Here is a 16,279-nt window from a genome sequence, read left to right on the forward strand (position 1 = left end):
TCTCACATAAGGAGTGTGTGTTTTCACTAATGACAGCATAGCCATAGATCTCTTGCCATTTATTACTCAGGACTACCCATCCACAAACAGGCTTATCCCATCATGTAGTGGAGCTTTTTTAAGGTCCGGTCTAACTTTAGTCTGATATTCTCTGATATCTAAACAGTTAGGGTCTGATGTCTCTTTATTCTCCTCTCCTTTCCATAGGAAACTGGCTGGATTTAAGCAAATATTTGTTTTTAAGACCAAATCATTTTTTCTAGTAATATGGCTTTATATCTTAGAATCTGGGAATCAGTTAACCATTTCCCAGCTTTTTGATTTTGTATACTCCTTACCTGATGTGGGGTGCTCACTACCAGGGCCCCGCCAAAGGTCACCTTTCAACTCTCCTCCACCAGCAAGGGCGTGGCAGCTACTGCAACATTCAGGCCACCCTTGAGAGACAGGATTGAGAAGCTTGGAGATAAAAGCAACAGGTTGCCTCTTTCCGGCCCACCCCGCCACCCTACCAGGTTCGAATGAGCACCCCAAGGGCCTGGTCTGTTACAGACAGATGAAATGTTTTATTTAAAGATGGGAGGGCCAGGACTGCGGCTGTAGTGAGGGCTTGCTTTAAATCCTCCACAGCCTTAATTTCTTCTGGGGACCTTTGCAAGGGGTCGGGTTCCCTTTTTAGTAACTTAAAATACAGAATCTTTGTCCTTTGAGCATATGAGTCAATCCATAACCTACAGTAACCAGTTAAACCTAAAAATGTTTGGAGTTCTCTCTTTGTCTTAGGCAAGGGCAGACCCACTATTCCCGATATTCTCTCTGGGTTTATTCTCTGTTTTCCTTCACTAATTAGGTGTCCTAAATATTTAACTTTTTCTTCTACAAATTGTGGTTTGGTTTTGGAGACTCGCAATCCCCTTTCCCCTAGGAAATTAGGGAATTTCTAATACCTCGGCCCTCCTTTCCCCAGGAATTAGAAGATCAACCACATGTTGTAACAACTGGGTTTTTTGGACAGTTAGAATTCCCCCAGAACTTTTTCTAAGACTTGACCAAGTAAGTTTGGGGCTTCCATGAAAGCTTGTGGCAGCATAGTCCAGTGATACGGCTGCTTTCTCCCAGCTATGAGGTTTTCCATTCAAAGGCAAAGAGGTCCCTACTCAGAGTCTAGGGGACATGGCCAGAACGCATCTTTCAGATCCACTATGCTGAACCACTTATGTTTATAGAGTATTTTATTAAGGAGGGTGTAGGGGTTAGGCACCGCAGGATGTTGAGTTTGGACAATTTTTTATATAGGCCTTAGATTTTGCACTAATCTGTGTGACCCATCTGGTTTCTTTACTGGGAGAATTGGAGTATTGTATGGTGACATACAGGGTTTCAATAATCCATCTTTTTTTAGTGTGAAATCAATTTTTATTTTTAACTAAAAATACATGCTTAACGTCTTTCCAAAATCAAAGCTAAAGACAAACAAACAAAGGGTGGAAATGTATGTTTCCTCCCCTGGGGAAACCAGTAAGGCAGACATTCTAGCAGAGCTTGGTTTTTCCACAGGACTAATCTATGCAAACAGAATCTCTCTCCAGCTTGTCAGTTTTATCTACCCGGCAAGAAAAAACAAAAAGTACCCCTCCCCACAAACACAACACAAAACAAGAGACTAAAAAAGTTGGGGAAAAGCTTTTAATGTGTTTCTGCAAAATCCTTTCTGAGGAGATTTAGTACAGGTACTACCCACCAGCAACTTAGCCGACCAGGTGAGTTGGTGCAGAAGCGCTGAGGGCGAATTCATACCAGAGCCACCATGTGCGACTCGGCCACCTCTCCCAGTTACCACAGGGAGGTCTTAAAATTGAATTCCAGTTTCAGCAGATATTTCAGATTTACCTGAGCAACATCATAGATAATGTACTCATTATACAGTAGACAGGTGTCATTCATACCAGATGAAATCCTGGTCTCAAGAGGAACCTCTACACCATCCATAGTAATACTAGCTGAAAGGTCAGGAGTAGTTTTGCCCAAACCTTTGACACTGTGCTTGCCTTTGGGTAACTTGCCGATATGTGCAGCATGGTTCAGTTTACACACATTTCTAAGGGCAACTTCTTCTGACAGGATTAAGCCTATTGGGTCTCCCTAAGATGTATGGCAGTAGTTGGCACTCTTGGAGATGAGGTCAGCAAAATAGATCACTTTACCAAACATGTAGCCCATCATGGGCGGGTCAGGCGGGGCTATCCAAAGACCCTGGGACAGGATCCCAGCAAAGTTGGTGGTCCTGGACCCATGCCACAGCAACCTTCAGTTTTGAAGCTGCTTAAAGGGCTTGTAGCACTGGCACTCCCCTTCACACTCTATCTTAAAGATATCAATGACTTCCAAGTCATACACATTGTGTGTGGTTGCATGAGTGTTCTTAACGTACTTCTTGATGATCTCAGCTTCTTCAGAATCTCTGTCAACCACCTTAATGTCAGTTTTGAGCTTCTCATAGTTGACATTGATGGGGTCCTTGCTGCTATCATGAGACCCTCCCCTGAGCAGACCGTAGGCCATCTCAATATCCCCCTCCCCTAAGCAGACCGTAGGCCACCTCGATGTCCCCCTCCCCTGAGCAGACTGTAGGCCACCTCGATGCCCAGCAGGTTGTCCAGCATTTCTACCTTGGCCTGCACACTGTCTGCATTGTTCAGGAGCGGAGGCTTCTTCATCCCAAAGTCGTGGGGGATCAGGATATAAAAGCGATTTGAGAGATCCAGGATCTGAGAGTCACTGCTGCCCTGGGACACCGCCTGCTGGACCTTAGGATGGAGTACATGACCTGGATTTGCCTTTGGCTCAGCTTCCCCAAGGGCATCTGAAGGTCAATCTCATACCCCACCATGGCTTTTTTCATACTTTCCACATCAAAGATCATCTTGATGAGGTCCTGAATTTGCTTGGGTAGCTTGGACTCAGTGCCAGGATTTACTGTCAGCTTCTTCACTGCCTCTTTGTCCTGGCCATAGTCAATCTCCAGGGGTTAGAACTTTTTGGGATACTTTGTGAATTTTTGGAGTGCCAAGCGTTCCCGGTTTTTCTTCATATACTTTCATGAAGTGTACGATGGTGTCCTCCTTGGACAGCATCTGTTCCAGTTTGCTGCTACCAATCACCGTGCCCACATGGCCCCAGGACCTGAATATCCAGTGCCTGCTTTCCTTGTCATCCTTCAGAAGTTTCAGCTTGTAATAGGAGCTGGTTCCTTTAACAATGTCCGCCAGGCCAAGGGTGGCACCGAAGACCTTCCCACCTTTCTCCGGGACATGCGTAGAGTGTTCCAGACCAGAGTCATGATCCACAACTGCTCCTCCTTTAAGAGTTCATTTCATTCTCTTTTCATATTCGTTAATACCTTCCTCCTTGACTGGCCCTTGCTTTTTTTGGAGAGTACAACCCCTGACTTCCCTCTTGGGGCCACGACTTCAACAGGCTCTACCTTCACCTCTGCCCCCCAGGAGGACAAGACATGTGCTGAGAACAACTTCTGGAGCCTCTTGGTGGAGGCAGAGAAGTCTTGGAGGAAGTCCTCAGACATAGCTCAGATGTTGGCTTCTTTCACTTCCTCTATCTTCTTCTTTTCCACCTCCTCGTTAGTGCTGGTGCACGAGAAGCCTTGTTGGTCATCCCCATCAACTTTCCCCCAAGTTTCTCAATAGTGGCCTTCACTTCATCCTTGTTCAGGGAGAGCTTCCCAGAGTCAGGATCTTCATGTTGGATAATGGCTTATCTGCTGGAGCAGAGGTGTTCATGGCAGCAGGCTTGGAGGCTGTGGAGGGTGGGGGCACAGCCGCCACTAGGACACTGGTTTCTGTGGGGAATATACGGTCCTGCTTTTTAACCTTAAATTTCTTGAGGTAAGAGATTTCTCGGAATTCCTTTGGGGTCACCTATTTCTTCTGGTTGGGTGTCTGTGTCTTGACCATACACTTGGTCCAGGCAGTGACGTCCCTGATGCAGTAATAAGTGTCGCTCTTGAAGAGCAGTTGACCCAAGCGTTCCTGGCAGGGAAGGAGGGCACCGAACGCCATGCTGTCAGCTACTCAGTCCAAGATCATCGACTCCCCGGAAGGCACCTGATGCCTGTTGAAGATGACCAGCTTTTTCGGGTCATTATTAGAACATCTTTTCTTTAGCTGGTCCTTGATTGTTCCAGATCAGGTCGTTCTGGGCCTTTAGGGCCTTTTCAAGCTTACTATCCTTGTCTTTTTCTTTTCTGGATTTCTTCTTGGCCACTTCATCCACTCCTTCCACCTCATCGCCTTCTCTCTTTCCTTTACTCTTGACTCCTGGGAGTTGCTTCTTCAGGGTTTCTTTTCTTTTCTTTATTTTATTTATTTATTTTTTCTGAGACAGAGTCTCGCACTTTCACCCAGGCTGGAGTGCAGTGACGTGATCTCGGCTCACTACAAGCTCCTCCTCCCAGGTTCACGCCATTCTCCTGCCTCAGCCTCCCCAGTAGCTGGGACTACAGGCACCCGCCACCGCGCCCGGCTAATGTTTTGTATTTTTAGTAGAGACAGGGTTTCACCGTGTTAGCCAGGATGGTCTCGATCTCCTGACCTCGTGATCCGCCCACCTCGGCCTTCCAAAGTGCTGGGATTACAGGCGTGAGCCACCGCGCCCGGCCCAGTGTTTCTTTATCCTCTACAGCTGGGAGGCTGAAGCCCTTGAGCTAACTGGCACTGTACTCAGGCTGGAGACCCAGCTCCTCCCTGTTCTTGACAAAGCAGCCTGGGTGGTGCCAGTGGTCAGTCATGCCTAGCTGAGGCTTCTCAGGATCCAGCATCTTCTTGGACAGGCACATCTGGCCCTTTTCTATCTTCCCCATAACACCCCTTGCACTTGCTTCTGTTGGACTTGGCGTACTCTGCTGCAAAGTCACCCAGCATCTTCTCTGCCTTGCTGCCAATTCCATCCTGGCTTTTGCCCATCACTCCTCTAGCTTCCACTGCCTTCTTGACTTTCTGCTGGTCATGAAAGCTCAGAGAATCCATCCACCTCATCAGGGTGCCACATGGAGTGGCCCACCTTTCGGAAGTAGGAGAAGTGGTAACAGTGTGGGACTTCTCCATCAAACATGGGCTAGTACACCATGATGGCCATCGGGAGCGAGTCCTTGGGGATGCTCTCTCTGCATTTCTTTTTTTTTTCTTTTCTTTTCTTTTGTTTTTGTTTGTTTGTTTTTGTTTTTGTGTGTTTTTGTTTTTGAGACAGAGTCCCGCTATGTCGCCCAGGCTGGAGTGAGTGGCGCGATCTCGGCTCACTGCAAGCTCCGCCTCCCGGGTTCCCGCCATTCTCCTGCCTCAGCCTCCCGAGTAGCTGGGACCACAGGTGCCGCCACCAAGCCCGGGTAATTTTTTGTATTTTTAGTAGAGACGGGGTTTCACCGTATCAGCCAGGATGGTCTCGATCTCCTGACCTCGTGATCTGCCCGCCTGGGCCTCCCAAAGTGCTGGGATTACAGGCGTGAGCCACGGCGCAGAGGTGCGTCCGCTCTTGGTGTACTCCACTTGGTAGAGCTTATTTGAGGACTGCATCATCCTCCCCCAGCTGCCGCCAAATCCCAGGAACCGGAAGCGACGACCTGGAGACATGCGCTGCCGCCGCCGCTGCCCAGAGCTGCCCCCTTGCCGCCCCGCTCACGCTCACCTGGCCGCAGGCGCCCGAGCGCCCAGCTCAATAGTCCATCTTTAATTAGTCCTTCTATTACCGGTTGGAGACCCTTCCTCCCTTCAATGAGTATGGGATAGTTTTTCCTGTAAACTCTCCTGGATGTTTTAGTTCAGTCTGTAAGGGTGTGATTTTTAAACCTCCCCTGTTGCCTTCCTTAACCCACAAAAGGGGATTAATCTTACCTTCTTCTTCCTCTGTTAGGAGAACCATCATTCGTTTTATTTGTCCCTCCTCTACTCCTAATCCTAAAGCTAAATCTAATCTACAATCAGGTCTCAGCCCAGGAGATTAGTTCCTGCTTCTGGAACATGTAAGAGTGACTGCTTAATTGGTTCTGATTCCTGCCTAATTAACATTTTCTTGAATATTGGAACCTGAAGTCCCTCTCCTTTTACTCTGATACTGTTAACTTTTTCTTAGAGGGTCTGTGCCCCTTGGTGGGTATATTAAAGAAGAAGAATCCACTCCAGTGTCGACCAAAAATGTCATGGTTTCCCCTTCGGGTTCCACCCTCAAGTTTATGAAGGGTTCCTGGTGGGACCTGGTTAGAAGGAACCCCTGACCCCCCAGTCCTCATTAAAATTCATAATGGGGATTACCTTTTCTTCCTTCTTCCATTCCGGACATTCTTTCTTTAAATGTTCTGGTTTCCCACATTTGTAACATCCACTTACAATCTTGGGAGTTTTTCCTTGTATTTGCCTCCAGTCTCTTTGCTGAGACCTAGTGTTCTCTTGTCACCCCTGAGAGGGCTCTTGAGCTAATCTCTTTCTGATTGCTTCCTTTACAGTGCAAACCATGATTTTTGCCTTTTGTTTTGCTTCTCCTCCTCTCTTCTTACAAAGACCTTCTGAGTTTCCCCCAGTAATTCCTCAATCGGTTTCTCATTCCATCCATCAATGTTTTGTAGTTTCTTAGTAATTTTGCTATGAGGTCAGCTTTTAGCTACAAAATTAGCCTTTAAAACGCCTTGCCCTACTCGGTCCTCTGGATCTAATCCTGAATAGTTTTCATTTGATCCCAGAGCTCTGCAGAAATGCAGAGGCACTCCCCTCTTTTTCTTGTTGAATCTCAAATGCTTTCAAGGCATTTTGTGTCCCAGGAATGGACTCTTTAATCCCCCTGATGAGTTCCCTAAGGTCTTGCCTGTGGGCCGGATACCTGGGGTCATTGTTATCCCATCCGAGATTCGCATTTGGGAATTTCTGCTCCTCCAGCAGGACTCCTTGCCCGGGATGATGCTGTCTCACCCAAACCGCCATGGCTGCCCTTCTCATTATTGCCCTCTCTTCTTCAGTAAACAGGATATTCGTGATAAACATTATCTTAGCCCAAGTATAAAAATTGGGTCCTGAAAATTGATTTAGGTGTGCTTCTAATCCAAGGGGATCTTCTAAAAGTGGCCTCATTTCCTTTTTAAAATTCCTAACCTCAGTACTTGTTAAAGGCACACTCATAAATCCAACTTCTCCCAGTCCCATAGGGCCTTCTTTAAGAGGAAACATGTTGGACATCTCCTATTTAGAGCGAATAGGGAAATTCTTAACGTTCTTCTTACATTGCTTTAATTCTTTGCTTGAGTTCAGATAAGGATTTAAGGGAGCAGTGGGTTTAGTTTCCTCATGGCCTCCAGATTTCTCTTCCTCCAGCCTTCCTGTTGTCCCCTGATCTCAGTGTTCCTTATTTTGTGAGATGTATGGTGGGCGCGGGAGGAGGGTGCCCAAGTGTGTTAGGGCATCCCAGGGCTTTTTATCGGGTGAGGGCTCTTTACTATGCTCTTTTTCTTTGACAGGGAACATGGGGGCTAATTCCCTGACCCAACAGACAGCATAACCCCGTCTTTTCTTGTGAGGATAAGGTTTTATTTTTCACATGTAGAATTAAACCTTGGCACACCCAATCCTCATTGGAGCCACACTGAGGCCAAAAGACCAAAGGCTTACGAATGGGATCTTTGGGCCCAATAAGACAGCAATACTTTATCATCTTTTGCTTTTCCTGTCCCTGGTTTGAGGGTTATACCTGCAAACCTGCAGCATTCTCCCCAATGGGCTATCTGTGGGAATGTCAAAGGGAGTCTCCTTAGTTCTCTGTTTCCTTTGTTCCCTAGGCCTAGATTTCCTGTTTCCTATTTTCAGTTAGTCTCTGTGTCTTTTCCCTCGGCATGCAGCCCCTGCTACAAGAGCTTTCGTGCACACCCTGAGAATTGCTTCGTCTGTCTCTGGCTGTTTCCCTTTGCAGGAGAACAGAACCACAGATTGGGACTCCACACTTGCTTTTTATCTAAGATACGTCTCAGTCACACACACTTGACCTCCAAAAATGCCCCACCACCAAGGCAATACTTACAGTCCGATTTTCCGACCTTGGCTAGTGCAAAAGGTTGCCTGGTTTCTGAGGTGCCTGCTTTTTTCCCTGTGTCATCTCCACTGGCCCCTGGATAACAGTCTTGGGTTTGTCTATGACTTCTGTGGGGAGCTGCTATCCCCAGACACAGTCGGCCACCTAAAGTGGGTAGGACGTGTCTCCCCTCTAGGCTGGAGTCCCACTCTGTGCAAGCACAGGTGTCCCAGATGAGCCCCCAGGTTGTGGGAAATAAACTCAACCCTTCAAACCTAAAGAATGGACCTAGAGACACAGCAGCAGAAGTGAGACTTTTAATGACAGTCTTGCAAGATCGAGGGTCTGGTGGACAGGCACACTCAGCACGGTTACCACAAGTAATTTATCCCCTAGTGTGTAGGTCCTTCCCCTGATTCCTCATAAGATGAGTACTATGGGGTCACAATCTTCCCAGATGTTGCCTATTGGTCATTGGGTAGGGGCTTTTAGGTATATTTTTTAGGGTAACCTCACTGCATTCTGTTGCAGCCCACAATGCATTGCAGTTATAGTTAGCTCAGGGGCTTTTTAAATATTTGACCTATGACCTAGGTAGGCAAGCTGATAAGAATAGATAAAGCGAGCTATTTTGGGGGCTAATAAACTTTTATTCTAGACTAGACTTCTTTGGTTCGGGTGAGGGCAACTAAGGGGCCACAGCAAGCAGGTGCTGGCTATCAAAGCAGAGGCTTCATGTAGTGTGTTCTTCAGTAGTTTGCAGATCCAAGCCTATTCAAGGCACTTTGTCTTGGAAATGGACCACCACATACATTATTTCCTTCAATACCTATTAGGACAGCTAAATTAAAATACAGTGATAACACCAAATACTGGTGAGGAGGCAGAGAAGGTGGACCTCTCATGCATTGCTAGTGGGAATGTAAAATCGCACAGACACTTTGGAAAATTATTTGGCCATGTCTTATCAAATGAAGCACACAAATACCATACAACCCAGCAGTCCACACTCTTAGGCATTTATCTCATAGAAATAAAAATTTATATTCACACCAAAATCTGTACACAGATATTCAGAGTGCTTTTATTCATAATTGTAACAACCTAGAAATAACCCCAAAATGTTCAACTTTGGTATATCCATACAATGAAATACTACTCACCAGTGAAAAGGGAACAATCTATGATACCAGCAATCTGGGTAGATCTCAAAGGCAATTGTGTTCAGTAAAAACATCACAGGGGCATTACTCTCAGTGGAAAAAGCCCACCTTAAGAGGTTATATACTGTGTGATTTCTACAGCATTCTCAAAATGAAAAACCAACAGAGATGGAAAACAGATTGTAGTTTCCAGGAGCCAGGGACTGGGAGTTGGGGGTGCAAATATAAAGGGGTATCATAGCCTGGGAAACATGGTGAAACTCCATCTCTACAAAAAAAAATACAAAAAAAAATAGCCAGGTGTGGTGGTGCATGCCTATAGTCCCAGGTACTTGGAGGGCTGGGAGGTGGGAGGATTGCTTGAGCCCAGAAGGTTGAGGCTGCAGTGAGCAGTGAGCTAAGATCTTGCGACTGCACTCCAGCCTGGTCAACAGAGGGAGGCCCTGCCTCCAAAAGAGAACCCGGAGGCGGAGGTTGCAGTGAGCCAAGATCCCGCCACTGCACTCCAGTCTGGGCAACAGAGCAGACTCCATATCAAAAACAAACAAACAAGCAAACAAAAAGCCCCAACAACAACAACAAAAACCCTAAAAACTAAAAAATAAATAAATAAAGGGGTATCATGAAGGAACTCTTTGTGCTGGCTCAATAGTTCTGTAACTTGAATGTAGTGTTGGTCACATGAACCTGTACAAGGGGCAAAATTGCACAGAACACACACACAGACATGCACACATGCATGCAAAAATGGTGCACACAGCATAAGGCTTATAATGCTGTAGCAATGTCATTTTCCTGGCTTTGATATTACACTACAGTTAGGTAAGATGCCATCATTGGGGGAAGCTGAGCAGGAGGTACACAGTACCTTATGTACTCTTTTCACAACTTCTGTGGAGATACAATTTATTTTATAAATTACTTCAAAGGTTTTAAAGATGTTGAGCCCAGTGTCCTCAGCAGTTATGAAGTGTGCACAGGTCCAGGGATATTTCTGAATGCCCTAGGAGACTTACAGTTACGGGCTTCAGAAGGCTTACAATCTAACTTTATGAACAAAAATATAAATTTAATATTAGCTAGAAAAACCAGTGATAAATCAGTTTATAGGTAGCAAATGCTTAAGACTTGCTGCTGAGCTGGAAGTGAGCCTTCCTTGTGCATCTAATCTGACAGGCACTCCAGGGAGAAGGAAGAACTCCCTGAAGGTATAGAAGGTGTGGCGAGTGAGCAGGGGAGACTGCCTCCGGGTGGTCACGGCTGTCACAGAAAGTCTTCGTCCCTGTTGTGAGTGGGATGGGATGGAAGACACTTTGAAGCGACACTCCTCCCTTCTCCATGGTTTCAATCTTTTGAAATTGGTTGAGAAATATTCCTCATCTGTCAAAATCTTCTTGCCTCAGGAGTACAATTGTTCAATATTCATTTGAATATGCTTTTGTTTAACTAGTATTTGCATATTATTTTCCTTTTTTATTTTCAAGTTTTTTGTGCCCTTCTATTTAAGATAACCACCCTTATATTTAAGGTATATCTTTTGCAAACAACATATAGGAGGATTTTCAAAGTCTACAGTAACCATTGTTTTGCCTTTAACTGGAGTATTTACTCCACTTGATGAAATGTAACCGGTGCTGTCGTTTGGCTTCTATCTGCTACCTCAGTGTTTGTTCTCTATTTGTCCCATCTGTTCTGTGTCCTTTTCTCTTGTTTCTTGCTTCTGTTGTATATATTAGGTATTTTTATTTTCCTTTTTCCTTCTATTATTAAACATTCTTGTAATGATGATAGTATTATGACATGCCTCTCTGCCTTACTAGAACCTATCAGCACTTTTGCGGCTTCACTGACAATGCAAAGGCAATAGAATGTTTAACTCTCATACATTTTTCTACATTTTCCATCATTTTTCCTCTTTGGGCTGTAATCTGGATGTAGCAAAAGTGAACAAGGAATCCCTCCCTCCCACTAGAGGCCACCTGGTGCCGGTGTGACAGCCAGGGTGGGGGGCTGAGATTCAGCCCACACAGTTTCCTTGGACAGGTGCTCTTGTCCAGTGCCACATAACCTGAGCAAGCACATGCAGCGGCCTGAGACCAGGAGCTCATTGAAGACCACGTAGTCTTGGCAAGAAGATGCTCCATCTTCCGAGGAATTCGTGAAGGAGGAGAGAATGAAGGTGCAAGACTCTGGAGGTGGAGGAGACTCTGAGGTGTGGTGTGGAGTTCCAGGGAGGGCCTTCTGCTCCTTTGCCTCCCCTCATCCCCGTAGAATGTAGGCAGATGTTCCCCTAGTTCCACAAGAGGCAGAGTGACTTTTCGCGTTTGAAGCTGCATCTGCATTTTGGTTTTGCAAATTAAAATACATCTGCATCACATATTCCATGTTGGCTTCTTTTTCACACATCCTACATGGGCATAGTTTCTTGGGGGAAGATGTACAGTACCTCATAGGTTTTTATATAACATGTTCTTGGTGTCATTAATCCCCAACTACCATGTAATTTTAATTATTTCCTTTTTGCTTCTGGAAAAAAGACTTTTTAATTTCCATGAAATTAGGGATTTTTTTATTGCTATTTTTAAATTTTTATCATGGACACAGGTTGTGTAGTATTTGGGAGAAGGGGGGTTAGTGATGATTATTGAAATTTCCATTTTAGGACTGAAAAAAGGGAATTTGCCAGACCATATTTCAAAATATATTATGAAGCTACAGGGTATGAAACAGTATGGCACAAGAATAGACAGAATATCAATGGAATGGAGCAAAGTGTCCAGAAATTCTGAGAGTCCTGGTGTTTAGCATATGATGAGGATGTGGAAGATGTGGGAACAATGGGTAAATGACTGGGAAAACGCTGAGTTCGAATGTTAACACATAACACACAATAAAATAAATTGAGATGAGCTAAACAGTTAAATATCAAGAATAAAAGCATGGAATGACTAAAAGGAAATATAAGGGGATTGTACCATTTTGAGTCTAGTAAGTAACTTAAACAGAACTTTAATATAAAGAATTATTAAGTGTGATTAGATAGTAACTATAAAGACTATAAAGACAGGTACACCAGGGCTGAGGGCAAGGGCCCCAAAAAGGAGAAATGTGGAAGGAGCCCTGTCCCCCAGGCCAGAGTCCAGACTCACCGGCCAGGTGTGGCTACCGATAATGGGTTGTGGGGATGTTGCCCGGCCAGCGCTGCTTCCTAGCCGGGCACGGGACGCAGGCTCCTGGGCCTGGGCAGTGCGTGGGCAGGTGAGGTCTGGGCACACAGGTCGTGTCAGGAGACTCCTGGGCAGAGATCCAGGATCAGGCAGCTGAGGGGCTGCACCCTCTGAGCAGGGGCTGTGGCAGAGCCCCCTGGAATGTCCCCACCTTCCTGCACCACGGACAGACCCCTCGGTAAGAACAAGGAAGAGAACAGACACAGCACACCTGACCCAGGAGGGAAAGGTCCCTTCCTCTTGCCACATCCTCTAGCATCTTCCAGTGCGGATGCTTAACACGGTGAGCCCACAGAGTGGCCACCTGTGGTCCCAGCTACTTGGGAGGATGAGGCAGGAGGATGGCTTGAGCCCAGGGGCTCAAGGCTGCAGTGAGCTATGATCACACCACTGCACTCCAGCCTGGGCGACAGAGTGAGACCCTGTCTCAAAAAAAAGAAAAAATTAATATTGGTAAGGAGAAACGCTTAAAAAGACAAGTCCATACGGCAGAGTAGAGACCAAGTTTGAAGCTAGGAGGCAGTAAATCAATAACTGACAAAGAAATATTTTTATAATCAGGGTATGTCTCTCAGCGTGACTCTAGCCACAGAAGCTCAGAAGAGAACATAATGCCAATCTTGACTACCTGAAATAGAGACATTTTGCACAGTGTAGGGTGCTGCGAAAACAGGCAGGAGAGCTCTGCAATACAACAGAGAGCTGCAACCCTTGAATAGAAAAAGTCTCATAAATTAATAAAACACAAATAATCCCAACATGCCAAGGGCAGCTTGGAGCAGAAACACAAAGCACATGAAAACATAAAACACATAGAAATACATTGGTAGCAGCCTCATTGACAAATTTTTAAAGTGCAAATTAAGAGGGGCATATGGTGGGTGCTTAATGAATACTTGTTGAATGAATTATTTTTGCATAAAATTATGGGTAATACCCCATATTAGCCGGGGTGTGGGGAAACAGGTACTCTCAAACATTGGTGGTGGGAGTATAAATTAGCCACAATTTTCTGGAAGGAAACCTCAAGTGTTTCCAGGAAGTGAGAACAGTATGGCACAAGAACAGACAGAGTATCAATGGAAGAGTCATTATAGTGTGCATAAAACTGGCCCAGAGATTCCACCTCAGAAAATGAGACAAACATGCAAAGAACCATACACAAATAAATTCACCTCAAAATTGTTTATCATTGCAAAACGAGATGAATTCACCCATAAAGGAAGGGTAAATAAATTATGCTACAGGCACATATTGGGATATTGCACAACTATTAAAAAGAGTGGTAGAGATGTCTATTACCAGCCTGGAAAGCCTGACATTTGTTAAGTAAATGACTCAGGTTACAGACACTGTGTGTAATATGATTCCATTTTACTTGAAAAATCATGGATATATTAATATATAAAGATACAGGTTGTGTACCCCACATCCAAAATGCTTAAGACCCGAAGTGTTTTGGATATGGGGTTTTTGGAATATTTGCCTTATATATACTTACCAGTTGAGCATTCCATATCCAGAAATCCAAAGTCCAAAATTCTCCAATGAGTATTTCCTTTGAGTGTCATCCTGGTGCTCAATGTTTTGGATTTTGGACTATTTCAGATTTCAGATTTTTTGATTTGGCCTGCTCAATCTGTATTTTATCTATGTGTGTGTGAAAATGTATACAACAAATGAAATTATCTCTGGGATAGAATTGCAAGGGTCTTTCATCTTACTTTCTTTTTTCTTCAACTTTTAAGTTCAGTGGTACATGTACAGGGTGTGCAGGTTTGTTACATAGTTAAATGTGTGCCATGGTGTTTTTCTGCACAGATCATCCCATCGCCTAGGTATTCAGCTAGCATCCCTTAGCTATTCGATGTTCTCCCTCCCTCAGTCCCACCCCCAACAGGCCCCAGTGTCTGCTGTTCCCCTTTGTGTCCATGTGTTCTCATCATTCAGCTCCCACCTGTAAGTGAGAACATGTGGTGTTTGGTTTTCTGTTCCTGTGTTAGTTTGCTGAGAATAATGACTTCCAACTCCATCCACGTCCCTTCAAAGGACATGATCTCATTCCTTTTTATGGCTGCATAGTATTCCATGGTGTATATGTACCACATTTTCTTTATCCAGTCTATCATTGATAGGTATTTAGGTTGACTCCATGTCTTTGCAATTGTGAATGGTACTGTGATGAACATACGAGTGCATGTGCCTTTATGGTAGAATGACTTCTATTTCTTTGGGTATACACCTGGTAATGGGATTGCTAGGTCAAATGGTATTCCTGCCTTTAGGTTCATTTTCTACTTTATATATTTCTGTAATGTCCAGACTTTGTTACAAGAACCATTATTTTTGCAAAAAAAAAAAATGCTCATTTTAAAAATGAAGCAATATAGAAATGCTCCAAAAAGAAATGTCCCCAACATTGTACCATTCAAAAACTCTGAGGTGAAAATCATTTTCCACATCTATCTATGGGGAGAGAGAAGTATAACTGTACATACTGGGTAAAGAGGGAGGGAGGAAGGGAAAGGGAGAAGAACAATTCACAGAGCAGATGATAATGTCAGATACGGCTCCGCTCCTGGAACCCAGCAGTGAGTGAGAAGACCTGGACCTGCTGTTCACTCAGCTGTTCTCCGTCCCCCTGAGTCTCTTGTGGGCATTTTGCCACCTTGGGTGGGGTTCCATTCTTTAAAGACATTTATTTTTTTCTTCAAGATGGGTCCCAGGTCAAGTCTGGTACTGAACAAAAGAAACAGTAATCTCCTAGCAGAAGAAACAAAACAACTAGTTATGTGATTTATTGATCGATGAGATACATATTAGTCTCCAATATTCCAGTGCCATTGTATTAGTCAGGGTTCTCTAGAGGGACAGAATGAATAGGATACATGCTCATATAAAAGGGAGTTTATTAAGGAGTACTGACTCACACCATCGCAAGGTGAGGTCCCACAATAGGCCATCTGCAAGCTGAGGAGCAAGGAAGCCAGTCCAAGTCCCAAAGCTGAAGAATTTGGAGTCCGATATTCGAGGGCAGGAAGCATCCAGCATGGGAGAAAGATGTAGGCCAGAAGACTAAACCAGTCTAGTCTTTCCATGTTCTCCCGCCTGCTTTTATTCTGGCTACACGGGCAGCTGATTAGATGGTGCCCACCCAGATCAAGGGTGGGTCTGCCTCTCCTGGTTCACTGACTCAAATGTTAATCTCCTTTGGTAACACCCTCACAGACACACCCAGGATCAATATTTTCCATCCTTCAATCCAATCAAGTTGACACTCAACTATTACAGCCACTCAATAAAAATAAAATTTGAGATATATATGTTATTTAAACTTTTCCCTAACCACACACCAAGTAAAGAGAAACAGGTGAAATTAATTTGAATAATATATTTTCCTTAACCTAGTGTATCCTAAGTATTATCAATTTATTATATCAACATATTTACACATATTAACATACATTCAACATTTAAAATCATTAATGAGCTATTTCATATTCCTTCACTTTTACTAAGCCTGGGAAGTTCAGTGTGTGTTTTACAGCACATCTCAATGGGGCATTAAAGTTTCACTGACAACAGTTGAACCTTACTTAGATTTTAGACCATTACATTTGAAAGAGTTCCACGCACAGATCTAAGTTGTTGCAAACCTACTTAAGAATTTTCCAATAACTGAATCAGGCTTCAGTTTTTAAGTTCACATTTAAATAAGTTAAAATTAAATAAAATTTAAAATTTAGTTCCTCAGTCTCATTGGCCACATTTCAAGCGCTCTAAAGCACCCTGTGGCCAGCAGTTGCTACAGACCACACAGCTTTCTAC

General features: G+C 44.4%; 1 pseudogene; it reads right to left on the minus strand.

Annotated features, from left to right (window-relative positions):
• Positions 1-1,833: 1,833 nt before the first annotated feature.
• Positions 1,834-7,141, minus strand: LOC117063499 (annotated as a pseudogene).
• Between the last annotated feature and the right edge of the window lie 9,138 nt (positions 7,142-16,279).

This window comes from Trachypithecus francoisi, unplaced genomic scaffold (genome assembly GCF_009764315.1).
Source record: "Trachypithecus francoisi isolate TF-2019V2 unplaced genomic scaffold, Tfra_2.0 Lachesis_group18, whole genome shotgun sequence".
Classification (NCBI taxonomy): Eukaryota; Metazoa; Chordata; class Mammalia; order Primates; family Cercopithecidae; genus Trachypithecus; species Trachypithecus francoisi.